At 37.0% G+C, this 12,246-nt stretch overlaps 1 long non-coding RNA gene across 1 annotated transcript; it reads right to left on the bottom strand.

Moving 5' to 3' along the window:
- Nucleotides 1–7,691: 7,691 nt before the first annotated feature.
- On the bottom strand, nt 7,692–10,009 carry LOC148822243 (uncharacterized). The gene is made up of 3 exons (XR_016093887.1): nt 9,979–10,009; nt 8,097–8,173; nt 7,692–7,853 (listed from the first exon to the last, which is right to left on the bottom strand). It is a non-coding gene; the product is annotated as an uncharacterized LOC148822243 (long non-coding RNA).
- Nucleotides 10,010–12,246: the final 2,237 nt, after the last annotated feature.

Here is a 12,246-nt window from a genome sequence, read left to right as displayed (position 1 = left end):
GTGAGGAATAACAACACCTATTGTATGTATTAAATTATTGAAAAGTGTTTATTGAGTGCTTAGCTGTAGTTTAGGTTGGCTCAAATCTACCTGGCCGTAGAAGAAGGCTAAAACATCTTGTGCAGAGAGAGGAGTTAACCAGGGGGTACCTGCAAAGGTGGAGATGGGATGGAAGAGGGAAGAAAAAGATTAAATGCAAAAGGAGATAAGGCTTACAAATGATATTTATAGTTTTTTGTCATTTCGGAAAATAATTGGCTCACAACAAATTGTAAACTTCATTTAAACATCTGGGAAAGCAGACTACAGTATGAAGGACGGAGAAAGAGTTTGATAACTGGAGAATCGGATCGAATACAGATGGCATCCCTAGATAATAGCTGGCAAAGGTTTAAAGCTATTCTGCAAACAAATCCAAGACTAGAAACAAACAGCTCAAATGGTTTAAAAAAACAAATAAAACATAGCTTTATAAAATGGTAAAAACGGAACAGAATCCAATTAAAAAAGTAGATTAACAAACTGCAAGAACATTGGACATATTGGAAAAGTTAAGAGAGAAAATAGTATTGCAATGGGTTCTAAAATAAAGTTTCTCTAACAGCAAATGGATGAAGTAAAGTGTCTCATAGAGAAACTGGTGAATAAACAGTGCAGATATATTAAATTAATAATTCACTTGGGGATTCATTAGGGGAAAAAATCAACAGTAGATCTGTTGTTGATGTTCTATATTAAATGGAATCTGTAACGAAAATTCTGATGGGATGACAACAATCAAGTTCAATCAGACTCGGCTGTCAGTAATTAGAAATCAATCCTGATGTTATTTCCCTTCCTAAAACACTATACAGTAAATACCATACGTGATCCCTTTCTCTGCCTTGCATATGTCTTTTGCATCCCACCTCCACCCTATCTCCATCTTTGCAGCTACCCCTTGGTCACTCTTCACTCTACATGGGGGTCCTAGCCTCCTTGCCCTACGGCCAGAAACTTAGCATTCAACGAAGTGGGTATAACCAAACTTTCACTAAACGCTACATCATCCCCTCAGGACATTTTATTCTTGGGTGTTGTTATTCCTAGTGAAACAATATTAGCATCAAAGAGAAAGAAGTGTTACAGGTGCTTGAATCTCTTAAGACAAATGTTCTGTCCTCAGGGACACTGCAAGTAAGATATGCATGCTACATGAAAGAAATTGTTGTTCTGGAATGATTTCAACAAGAAGAGACAAGGTACTATCTTGGTCTTCTACTGACAGATTAAAAGAACCAAATCACTTTTTAAGTCCTGAGCAGAGAAGATTATGATGGAACCTGATTAAAGTATTCAAAACCTTTGTCAACTCAAAGATCTGAAAAGCATTGTCAACCCAATGAACTTTTTCACAATCAACACTGAGACATGCATGAGAGACACGAGTGGAGATTATAGTAAAGTGCATGTAAAACTTTTTTTTTGCACAAATTGCTTTGATAGTCTGGAACTACTTACCCAGTCACGTTGTTGAAGCTGATAACTTGGCTTCATTCAAGAAAGCTAGATGACATCCGGCGATCACTTAGCTATTGTTAAGTTATTGTTACCTCTTTGTCACATAAGAAGTGTCACCAAAGAAAGATTAAATGAACATACGTTCTTAACAAAATGATAATTTGATTCATCAATATGGTCCCAAACCCTCATTAAGTCATTTTTTAACACTGTATAGAAATCATAGTCCATAGAATGGCTGTGTAGAGCTATGCACATCTCTCTGTGTAAAGAACACCTTTTCCTACCTCAGAATTGGATCTACCTGTTACATGAACTTTTTTTGTTTTCAGTGCTTTGTGGATAATTAGATCAGTCTCCTTATGGGCTTTCTGTAATTTCAACCAAATTCCCCCCATAAACAGTTTCTGAGAATAGAGAAGTAAAAACACTTGCATAGTCTTCCTATGTCCAGAACAGCTTGCTTGTAGGAAGGGTAGGCACTAAAGCCCCACCACTCATGTACTAGGAATCTAATGGGGAACCCAACAAGGGGATACATCCTGAGGGGACAATTTAACCTAACATGCATGTTTTTGGAAGGAAACAGGAGACAAAATGATATCACTGTATTCAAACTAGAATAAAATGTTTATCAATTAAGAGAAGATTCACATTTATTAAAACCAGTCTATTTTATTGAAACCCCATTCACCCGCATAAAACAATCGAGCAAAGTTTAATTTTGCAATAGTAGAAGTATGGCATAATGGAGTACATGATATTGATGTATTTTAAATGAATACACCGATGACTTGTTATGAATTATTAGATCATCTTGACAAGCGAGGAAAAATAGCAAAGCATTATGCAATTCACAGACAACAATAATCATTTCTAATTCCCCAATGATACAGAACATAGTGGCAGTTTAAAAAAAGGCCTGTCTAACTACATGTTGATAAAATAGTCGTCTCAAGCTGTACATAATGTTGATAAATGATTGTTGATTTTTTTTCTTCTCTGAGCTTTTACTTGGGGCTTGTAAATCCTCCGCTCCTGAAGAATGAGGAGCAAAGGTCTCTAGAGATGAAAGGAGAGTGAATATATCTCTCTTTGATTCATGATTATGACATGGCCAATGATATTAACCTTTACAAAATTAAGGTTTCCAACTATCCCAGGTGGGCATTGTCTCGTCTGGGCATTTCAGCACAACACACAAAAATGGGAAACAGCACCCTTTTACAGACTGAACAAAAGCATGCAGTTACATCTCAGCACACATGAGCTTCAAAACCTGTTCTGACACCTCCTTACTCCCTGCTAAGGTGAGAGAGAAATGTAATAAGAGCAATACAGTATTTTCTCTCAGAGGTGGAGCCTAACTTGATGGCTGTCATGGTCTGTTCAACCCCCACATGGGAGAAGCTTGCTCTAGATGGTGTCTTGTTTTCGCAGGACACAAGGAAGGAAAGGAGCTCTTTACTGCAGTGTAGCTGCACAAAGTAATCCCTCGTATCCAAAAGTCTGTGTCTCTCACCAACCGCCCAATCTCCACAGTAACAAACGTCAGTTCAACTTCAGCTTGAACAGGTATTCTGCATGCAGAAAATGCCTTCTTGTTTCACATTTTGTCCAGCTTCTCTTTTTCTGTCTTAACTATCAAACTGTGATGTTCACTTCATGTTTTTGTCCACTGTCCTGTCAAACTGACTCTACCACCTTTAAAGACAGCAAATGGGGAATGAGGGACCAGACCTAGTTCTACAAAGAATAAAATCCAAACAGCATCAGAAGAGAAAGGTTACAGTGCAATCTGGCCCTGTCAATCCCCTGGGTTATCCTTGTTATAGCCTGAATTGCTATAAAACCCAAATCTCACTTCTCAGGGGCACTTAAACCCTTTTTATTAATCTGCTCCTATTGCTTTGACTTTAGGGCTCTTGACTGGAACTCATTTCTTTGTATGTGTGTTTGTTGCATTTTATTTCTTTATTATTTAAGGATTTCAAGGACAGTGTATTTTTTTTTTCTTGTCAGATATCAGTTTCACCTTCTAGCTCAGATCCACACACAGACAGCAGGGTAAAGAGTACTGAACAGGGCTTTGGACTCGTAACTGAAAGTCCGTGAGATCAACCACTGAACTGAACACAGCTGTTGTACCCTTCAGCAAAGTTCTTCTCTGATTGCTTCAGTGAAAAGCCCAGCTGTATAAATTTGTATAATATTAAGTCATTAAAAACAGTAATTAAAAAATGAGGAAAGGAGGCCGAAGACAGGTGGATGTCCCCTGATTCTATGCTCTTGCTGTCTTCTCACTGTACCCATTGATGTAAATCAGCTGATTGCACTGACTGATCCTCAGACAACAGAGCTATATGCTGATTTCTGGATGACCTGCTCCAGTCTGGGTCCCTCTGACAGGATAAAGCCATTCATCCACAGACTGACGTTTCATCAATATATGTTTGTTCCCTTCATCTCAGAGCACTGGATGACTTTTTTTAAGCTTCAAAGCTTTGGCAAAACTATAAATAGACGACAGAAGAAATTTCGAAAGGGGCTGAAGATAAATCATTCATGAATAAGATACAAACTAAGTGCAAATTATTTATAATATATTAATAATGCAGTGGAAAGATTATTTTCATTTATCCATGCTAAATTATGTGTGTGTTAAACCTTGTGTAAGCAGCATTATTGTGAATACTTACAGTTGCTTAATGCAGAACCAAAAATGGCATCTTTGCCATTAGCAGTTAGTCATCTGTCTGAATAAGATGTTTGAACAATGCACGCTAGAAGATGTGCCCTACTAATGAATTAAGAATGAGGCATAATGTGCATCTTGAAAGGGGTCATAGATTCAAGGCATCTTCCCCATGTTCAAGAAGAGATGGTGAACTGTATTAGGAACCTGTGTGCCCAGGTGTGTAAGAAACTCTGTTGGGAAAGTGCTCTTGTACTCAGGCTATTTTGAAGATATGCAAAACTGTGATGCTGTAGCATCTTTCATTATGAATCTCTTAATGAGCAGCTGCTTATTATCTGGGGAAAATGGAAAATAAGTCAAAATGAGCAAGTTATTTCTGTGAAAAGGACAAATTTTACAGACACCCGAAGACATGCAGCCCCATCAGGACCAACGTTTAGCAGAAGGCGCCTGAATTTAACAGCTTGCAAAAAAAGGTCATTCTCTGTTCTTATCAATGATGCACCATTCAGTAATAATTTCTCGGAAGTCCTGGTAACAGAAACACACTACACCTTCGAGCTGTTTCTAGTCCTCGGTTGTTTCAAGGTAGAAATTGAGGGACACATAAGGGTGTTATTATGTTTTTCAATGTTCAGCAGAAAAAAAATCCATTCCCATTGTTTTATTCCACACAATTTAAAATGTGCTGTCTGTATCAGCCAGAACCTTTTGTAGTGCTGGACTTCTCTCTCTCTGCCACCTAATACCGTTGGCACTCAGCCACCCTCAACTTTGCCAGCCAGCACAGGCAAAAATGAGAACCTGCATACAACCCTTACAGCAGCACACATGATTCTGTTTCATATCAAAGCACGGTCCTTCCATTTTGTCTTCCTTTGCTTAAGCTAATCAATTGTTGTCAAAAAAGAAAGGTGAAGGTGGTATAGAGGGGATTTGGAAAGTCGTCTCCTTACAGAACAGGTTCATAGTGCAAATGCAGCCGAGAATGAGGGGCACTCATGAGTTTATTCAGACAGGGATTTAGATCAGAAGATGCTGCTGTATTCACTTAAACTGAGATTACACTCAATTTGTTGTACGTTATGTTAACACATTTTAAACTTACTTTTTTTAGGTGAAATCATGAGTTACAACACAAGAGGACAATACTACTTTAAAACAGTAGTTGGAATTTGTATGGATTGTAGTGTACTGAAGGAAACAAGGTAAGGGTTTATTATTGAACTTCATCACAGTTTGTACTGCAAATGTAATTTAAGATGAATACCAAAATGGTTTACGTGTAAGGAGACAGCTGGAATTAATTTATGTGTACACCAAAGTTTCAGGATGTGCATGGGGACAGCATATAACCGCTGTCTTTCAGTTTCTGTCTCTTCTGCCTTATGCTGTCCTCACATGGGCAGTGTGCCAGAGACTTGACAGATCACTCTTCCTCCAGGCAGCAATTAATAGAAATTGTAGCGTACATGTAATTAAACATTTGCCTCTACATAATCACTGGTAATGCAGTTAACAGTACATTTAAGGCTGAATCTGGAGTTAGTATAATTCATTGAACAGGAACAGGGCATTTGTAATTCTATGCTTTCTATTATTGTCTTTTACTGTGTAACACCCTCAATAAAACAAACAAATGTTTAAAATGGCATGTTAATATCACAAAAAAGTAGAAGGGGAAATACAGGAGAAAAAAGATCACAGTCTAAATACAGAAGACAGAACCTTAAGTTGATGAAACATCAGTGTAGTGTAAATTGTCTCGTCCAGTTCAGGTTTTAGAGTGAATCTGTGTCTTACACTGCAGAGTTAACAAAAATATTATTGTTAACGTCAACAAACTAGGAAACATTTACGCATGTTTTGCAAAAATGCACTAATTGTGGCAGACTTGATGATTTATAAAATATACCAATAAAGGAAAGTAAGAAATAGGCTTTGATCTTCACTCATTGTTCTTCAAATACAGTGAAAGTCCAGAAATGTGGTATTTCATTTGATAGCTTTAAGGATGTTTTCAATCTGCAACAACGTGTTGAGCTGGCATTTTGCCCTCTCATCCAGATCAATGAGTATTGGCCAACAAAGCTCAGTGAATGAACTTTACCACCCTATAGATCACACACTGTTACCTTTACTTGTAAAAAGGCAGAAAACACTTTTAAATAAGAAAAATGGGATTTATGGATAAGCCATCACAATGTAAATCACTTTCATCTTTTAAAATGTATTACTGTTTGAGATCATTTTTTGTCCAGCTCTTAATATAGTAATTGTGCCTATTATATTACTTCATGTAACATTCCATGCCAGCATTCGCTATAGTGGTTAACCCTGATAATACCCCCCCTTCACAGTGCCTTTACTCCATCTCTTATCATATAATGCCCCCTGCTGGTCACTACTCAAATAGAACCTGTCTTTTGTAGCATATGCTACAGTATATTCAGGCACAAACTGGTAGTATCTTATATGCCCATTAAAAGGAACTTTGAGAACAGGCACAGTGCATATTGTTTCATTTCAGGTGAGCTGGAGCTGTCTCCTTGCTAGTGTGCACATTTAAATGAAGAAATAACACCTAGAAACTACTGGGCCCTTGACACCAGCATTCTGCCTCCATTAATTAATGGCTACAGCACAACACCAAATGGAGTTATTCAACTTGTATCTTAGAGGTAAGAGGTAATTTATATTTATGTCAGGTTATTTACCTACTAACTATTTTGTTGTGATTCCAATCAATTGAGTATTGAGTATGGTCTTCTCTAGGCAAGAACTTATTGATTTAGACAATAAGATTTATTGTATATCTAGTAGTGAAAAGTTTGCTAACGTTTTCATGACCTTAGAAGCACATGAAGGACAGGGTTCATTCTAAGACATTAGACCAAAATAGACAAAAAAATAAATCAAATTAATTGATGCATTTCCATTTTTGTGTTTATATATGTGGTCAAACATGAAATGTGATTCTACAGTTCTGAGTGTATTTTGTTTGCTAGTTCAGTGTGATGCAGGTAAGGGCCTCAGCCTGCTGAGGTCCCTAGCAGGTTAATAACAGAGAGCCTCTGACTTTTAACATTGTAGTTTAAAATGAAACTACTTACCCCAGGGGAAGCATGCTGTCTTCTTGAACTGTGTTTTTCAGTTGAGTTACTAGTCACAGAACAGAACATAGACTTTCACTGCATGCCTTGTTTATCACGATTCTTGGCAGAGTTTCTCTAGAGATTTAGGCCTTGGTTTCCTTTAAAGATGCCTGCACTAAATTAAAGTTTGATAAAGGTTTACAAGATTGTGAGGTGAAAACCAAATGAAAGTTAATAAAATTAATTAAAAAAAGAAGAAAAACAAAAGATATTTCTGCCTGTTCAGGCAACAAATAACAAGCCACACTGTGAACCCCACACAGAGATCCTTTATTCTACACATCAGGGTCTATGATCCTGTCAGTTCAGCTACAGGCAGCATGACCTCCCAACAGACAGACCCCAGTATGCTGGCATCTTCCATACTTGGTCTTTTGGTGAACTTTGGCCAGAGTTTGCAAGACAACTGCTTTTTGACAGGACTGGATCATTGGATCAAGACTGAGCAGTCACAGAGTGTTATGGGGACACTGCACAGTCTTCTGTACTTACTGTACCACCTGTATATGAAAATGGAAGATGAGAGATTGTGAATATGGTCCTATGACTCTGTGCATCAAGCTTTTTAAAAATAAAAGAGGCAAAAAAACACAGTATAAAAAAATGTAAGAATGTTAATTATTTTAACAATTAAAAATTAGTTATTATTATTGTTGTCAGAGGTTGTAGTCTTATTTCAATAAATACTAGGTCTCCATTGAACCTAAAGTTGTAAGTGAAATAAAAATATAAATAAAACACACCTGAAGAAGGCTCCACGGCCAAAACGTTGCGTTTTCTTTCTTCTCTTTTCAGCATGGATTAAACCTATTACTTGTTCCTAAAAATATAAATGTCGATCATCCTTCACTCTGCCTAAGGTAACGAACATTTCTGTGCTTTTTTTAGGTACTTCAGTTCAGTTCATGCTTTAATGCCAAATACTCAGTCATTAATATGTTACAATAAATTAATTATGTCTCTCCTCTTACACAAGACTTGTAGTTCACAACTGAAGTCACCTCTCAGTGGAACAGCGAGGCAGTGATCACACCTAGTTGAGTGACCTGTGAAATGCAAAGTCATTGCATGAGCTAGACACAAGGGGGGGCTGTGCGCTCTCCAGACTCCCTCAGAGGAACGTGGGGGTTAGTATGCTTCTGACTAGATAATGTTAATGTGTTCTTATCTATTCACTGTTATTATAATAATTGGGATTATGTTAATATTAGTAATTCTTCTGTAAGATGCTTTTTTCCACTGCGATGATCATTAGAAGGCTAGTCTAAGTAGGAGTTGCTAGTTGACAATTAGGTGATGTCAGCTGCCTAACATGGAAAATGTTTTTATTGGTATTTTTAGGTCTTACAGCATATCATATGTTAAAACAGAATGTACAGTGCGGGCATTATTTTATTTTTTTCCACCGTATATCCGTTTAATGTTTCAGTGAAGGGGCTGCAGGCCAGGGTTCAGAGAAAGCAGATGTGATCGCGTATGACCTCACGGGACCAACGTTTCCACAAGCTTCAGTGCTGCAAAGGAAAGGTGACCTCATGGAGGCTTCCAAACACAATGGATTTGGCAGCTCTTTAGAGGAAGTGACTGCAATTAAGGCATTGTGTGGGCTGGGTGGGAACAGCTTCAATGACTTGGTTTGCAGCACTCAAGCATTTTTAAGATGTCTCTTTACAGTTTTACTGTACCTTCCGAACCCTCGTGTGTGAATTTGGAGTGAGAGAAGCAGCATGCAGTTTAGATGCCAGCGCTGCATATAAACATAAGACAGAATTAGACAGGGCTCATCACCTTATCCTCCGCAGAAGTAATCAAGTACTGAATTTCTAATTTCAGAATATTATTAACAAATTATTATTATATAAAATGAGTTACTGAACTACAATTAGGTGACCTATTTTCTGGAAGCAGTGATAAATTTCCTCCTCAGCAGTGAAAGGCTAAGTTTCAGCAGCTGTTTTCAGCTTGGTTGTCATTAAAAGTTACCCTCACTCTCACTATGGACCACCACAAGCTGCCTGCTTTTCTGACCTGAGGGTGTGCAGGGTAATTTTTTCCCATTTATTTTTTTTCCCATTTATAATTTTCCCATTATGATTTTAGTTATTTTTATTTGAACTGAAACCGAAGACCATTTTTCTGACTTTTTAAGATGCAAAATGCATATATATATTTTTTTTAATAAACCATCACAGGATAAAGGAGGGGAGTTTCCATTTTTCCATCTCTTTGGAAAGCTATTTAAATTTGACACACATGTTAACATAAGATTCTTCTGTGATATATGTCTGTTCTGGCTCGTTTTTCTGAAACACAAACTCAGTTAAGACATTCTTCAAACATAGTGAAATCTTAGCAATTTGGTCATAAAGGCTGCATGTCATCACTCAGCACAGTGCTTTTTGCCTAGAATATTTATGACAAACTTGTACTTTTTGTCAATAAACACTTGGAAGTGTTTATCCATAGAAAAGTGGAAGAAGTCACTCCATTTTACACACTGTGATAAAATAAACTGTAATGGAAAATAATTTCTCCTATTCTCCTAAACGTGTTAGTTTTCTTTTTCTTAACAGCCTGACATTCTTTATGGGTTTTGATTACTGTTTACCATTAACCATTGCTTACCATTTTCATATCATTCCTTGCTAGACCTGTGTGACATTGCAGATTTTTTCCATCAAGCCTTTTTAAAGAAATACAAAATGGAAAAAAAACATCACATCTCCAAATAAAATAATAATGTGTCTACTACAGTCCCTTAGCTGGAAACCAAGGTGTGAGTGGAATAGTGGATGTCTGAGAGGAGCAATAATAATACACGAGATGTAAGCACTTTTCAAAACCTCATAGTGCCGTACAATAGCAAACGTGTAATACAAATAGCAGCATTAAAATGAATACTAATGTAATCTGAACAATACTAAATTATAAACAGCATTATTAGTATTAGCAAAATATCTAAATTTGAAGAGACTTTGAAATTGTTTTGTTTTCAGCTTAGAAATAAATAAATCCGCATATCTTAGATTGTACTGGACAATGCACATACAATAATTACATTACATGTGGACAGGAGAACCTTAGATTCCACTCTGAATTTCACTGGGAGCAAGTGCAGTTTACTGAGTACAGGGGTTATTTGCAGAGTAATTGCAGTTAGAACACAAGCTGCAGATTTCTGGACATTCTGAAGCCTGTTTAGTACCACAGTAGATACCCCAGTCACCAAGGCATTACAGTAGTCTGTTAATTAAATAAAGGCTTTGGATAGAGCAAATATCTTTAACAGAGTAATGTTAGGCAGGTGGAAAAAAGACACCCTGGTGCCATTCCTCACATGAGCTTCAAATTACACCACAGGGTCAGAAGTACCAAAGTTTCTAACTTCTGCAAATTGCTTAATTTTGGCATCATCAATAATGACACTGAAGTCATCGACTTTGCAGAGATGGTGTTGAGAGATCTATGAGTTTAACTTCACTTACAGTATAGGTTAAGACAAAGCTGTTGTTTAACATCCATGTCTTAATATAAGACAGACACCCGTAAAGTGCAGAAACTACAGCCATAGTTTTTAATTTGTACTGCATCTTAGTTTCCTCAGCATAACAGTGAAACCCAAGATCACAACCTATCCGAGCAAAAGGCAACATGCATTTAATAGCAAACTTAAGGATAAACGTTTACTTACAGTATCTAGCTTTCAGGTGTCACATTATCATCTGTTACTTTGCAGTCTTCAGTACAGTCTATTTACAATTCATAATATGCACCTCCTGAAGAAAACAAAAAGTAATTTTCTAAATGTGTAAATAAAACACTAAGTGTGATTAATCTCTTCCATAACACCACCTGATAGCATTGTCACTTTTGTAAAATGCTAGGATAACAAGGCATTAGTAATGAAAATTTCAATTTCTTATTCAGTTACACCATATTCCTGTAAAAACTTCAGACAAAACATGTAAATACCAGACTAATTTATTGTACTCATTAGCTAAAACATTTGCATAATCTGTTAACCCTTAATGTCTCATAAGAAATTCTACCACTCCAAAAAAAAATATCTTAATTTTTATAATTTCCACTACGTATTTAAAAAGTAAACAAGTCACAACAATCATACTACACAGAATATAAAGATTTATAATGTCCCCTATAACTATGAACATTCTGTTTCTTCTGAATTTCAGGGGAGGAACCCATTCCTTAATCATATCTTGTCTGTGTGTAGTTAGCCAATTGGACAATAGAGCTCACCCCTGTGAATGGAAGTCAAATCAGTGACGAGCTACAGTCCATGATTCAAACTGCATTGTTTATTAAGATGTTATTATGCAGACACTGAGTGGATGGTTGTGAGTTCTAATTTGGCATCTCTTCTACTGCAACTCCTTATTTGGCTGATGTTTTTCTAGCAAAAGTAGATAATGTTGTAACAATAGCAGGCTATGGTAAGGCAGAGCTTAACTTGGCAGCCAGAGGACCTAAGGTGGGACTAAACATCAGACAACACTCCATTACACATACTCATTCAGTGAACCCTGCACATAAAGGACAATTTAAAGATGCCAATTAACCTGGACAGAATCTCTTTGTGGAGTGGGAAGAAACCAGAGCAAAGGGGTTTAGAATGTAAAAACCACACACAGAAGGTGCTTCAATCTAGAACTGAACCCAGGACTCAGAAACTGTAAGTTAGCAGTGCTATCCATTATGCCACCGTACCATCTTAGACTATCATTTGTACATATTTACAGTATACAACTGGGCATTTTATTGGAGCAATATAAGTGAAAGGTATTGTTTAAATGGGATTGAATCCCCTATACTGTCCCACATGGGACTGAAATCTTCTACTTTCTAGTTTTAAGTCCAGAGCCCTAATAACTG

The sequence above is a fragment of the Atractosteus spatula genome, chromosome 13 (assembly GCF_055471065.1).
Source record: "Atractosteus spatula isolate fAtrSpa1 chromosome 13, fAtrSpa1.hap1, whole genome shotgun sequence".
Classification (NCBI taxonomy): domain Eukaryota; kingdom Metazoa; phylum Chordata; class Actinopteri; order Semionotiformes; family Lepisosteidae; genus Atractosteus; species Atractosteus spatula.
Note: the sequence above shows the minus strand (reverse complement) of the source record. Positions and strands in the feature narration are given on the sequence as shown.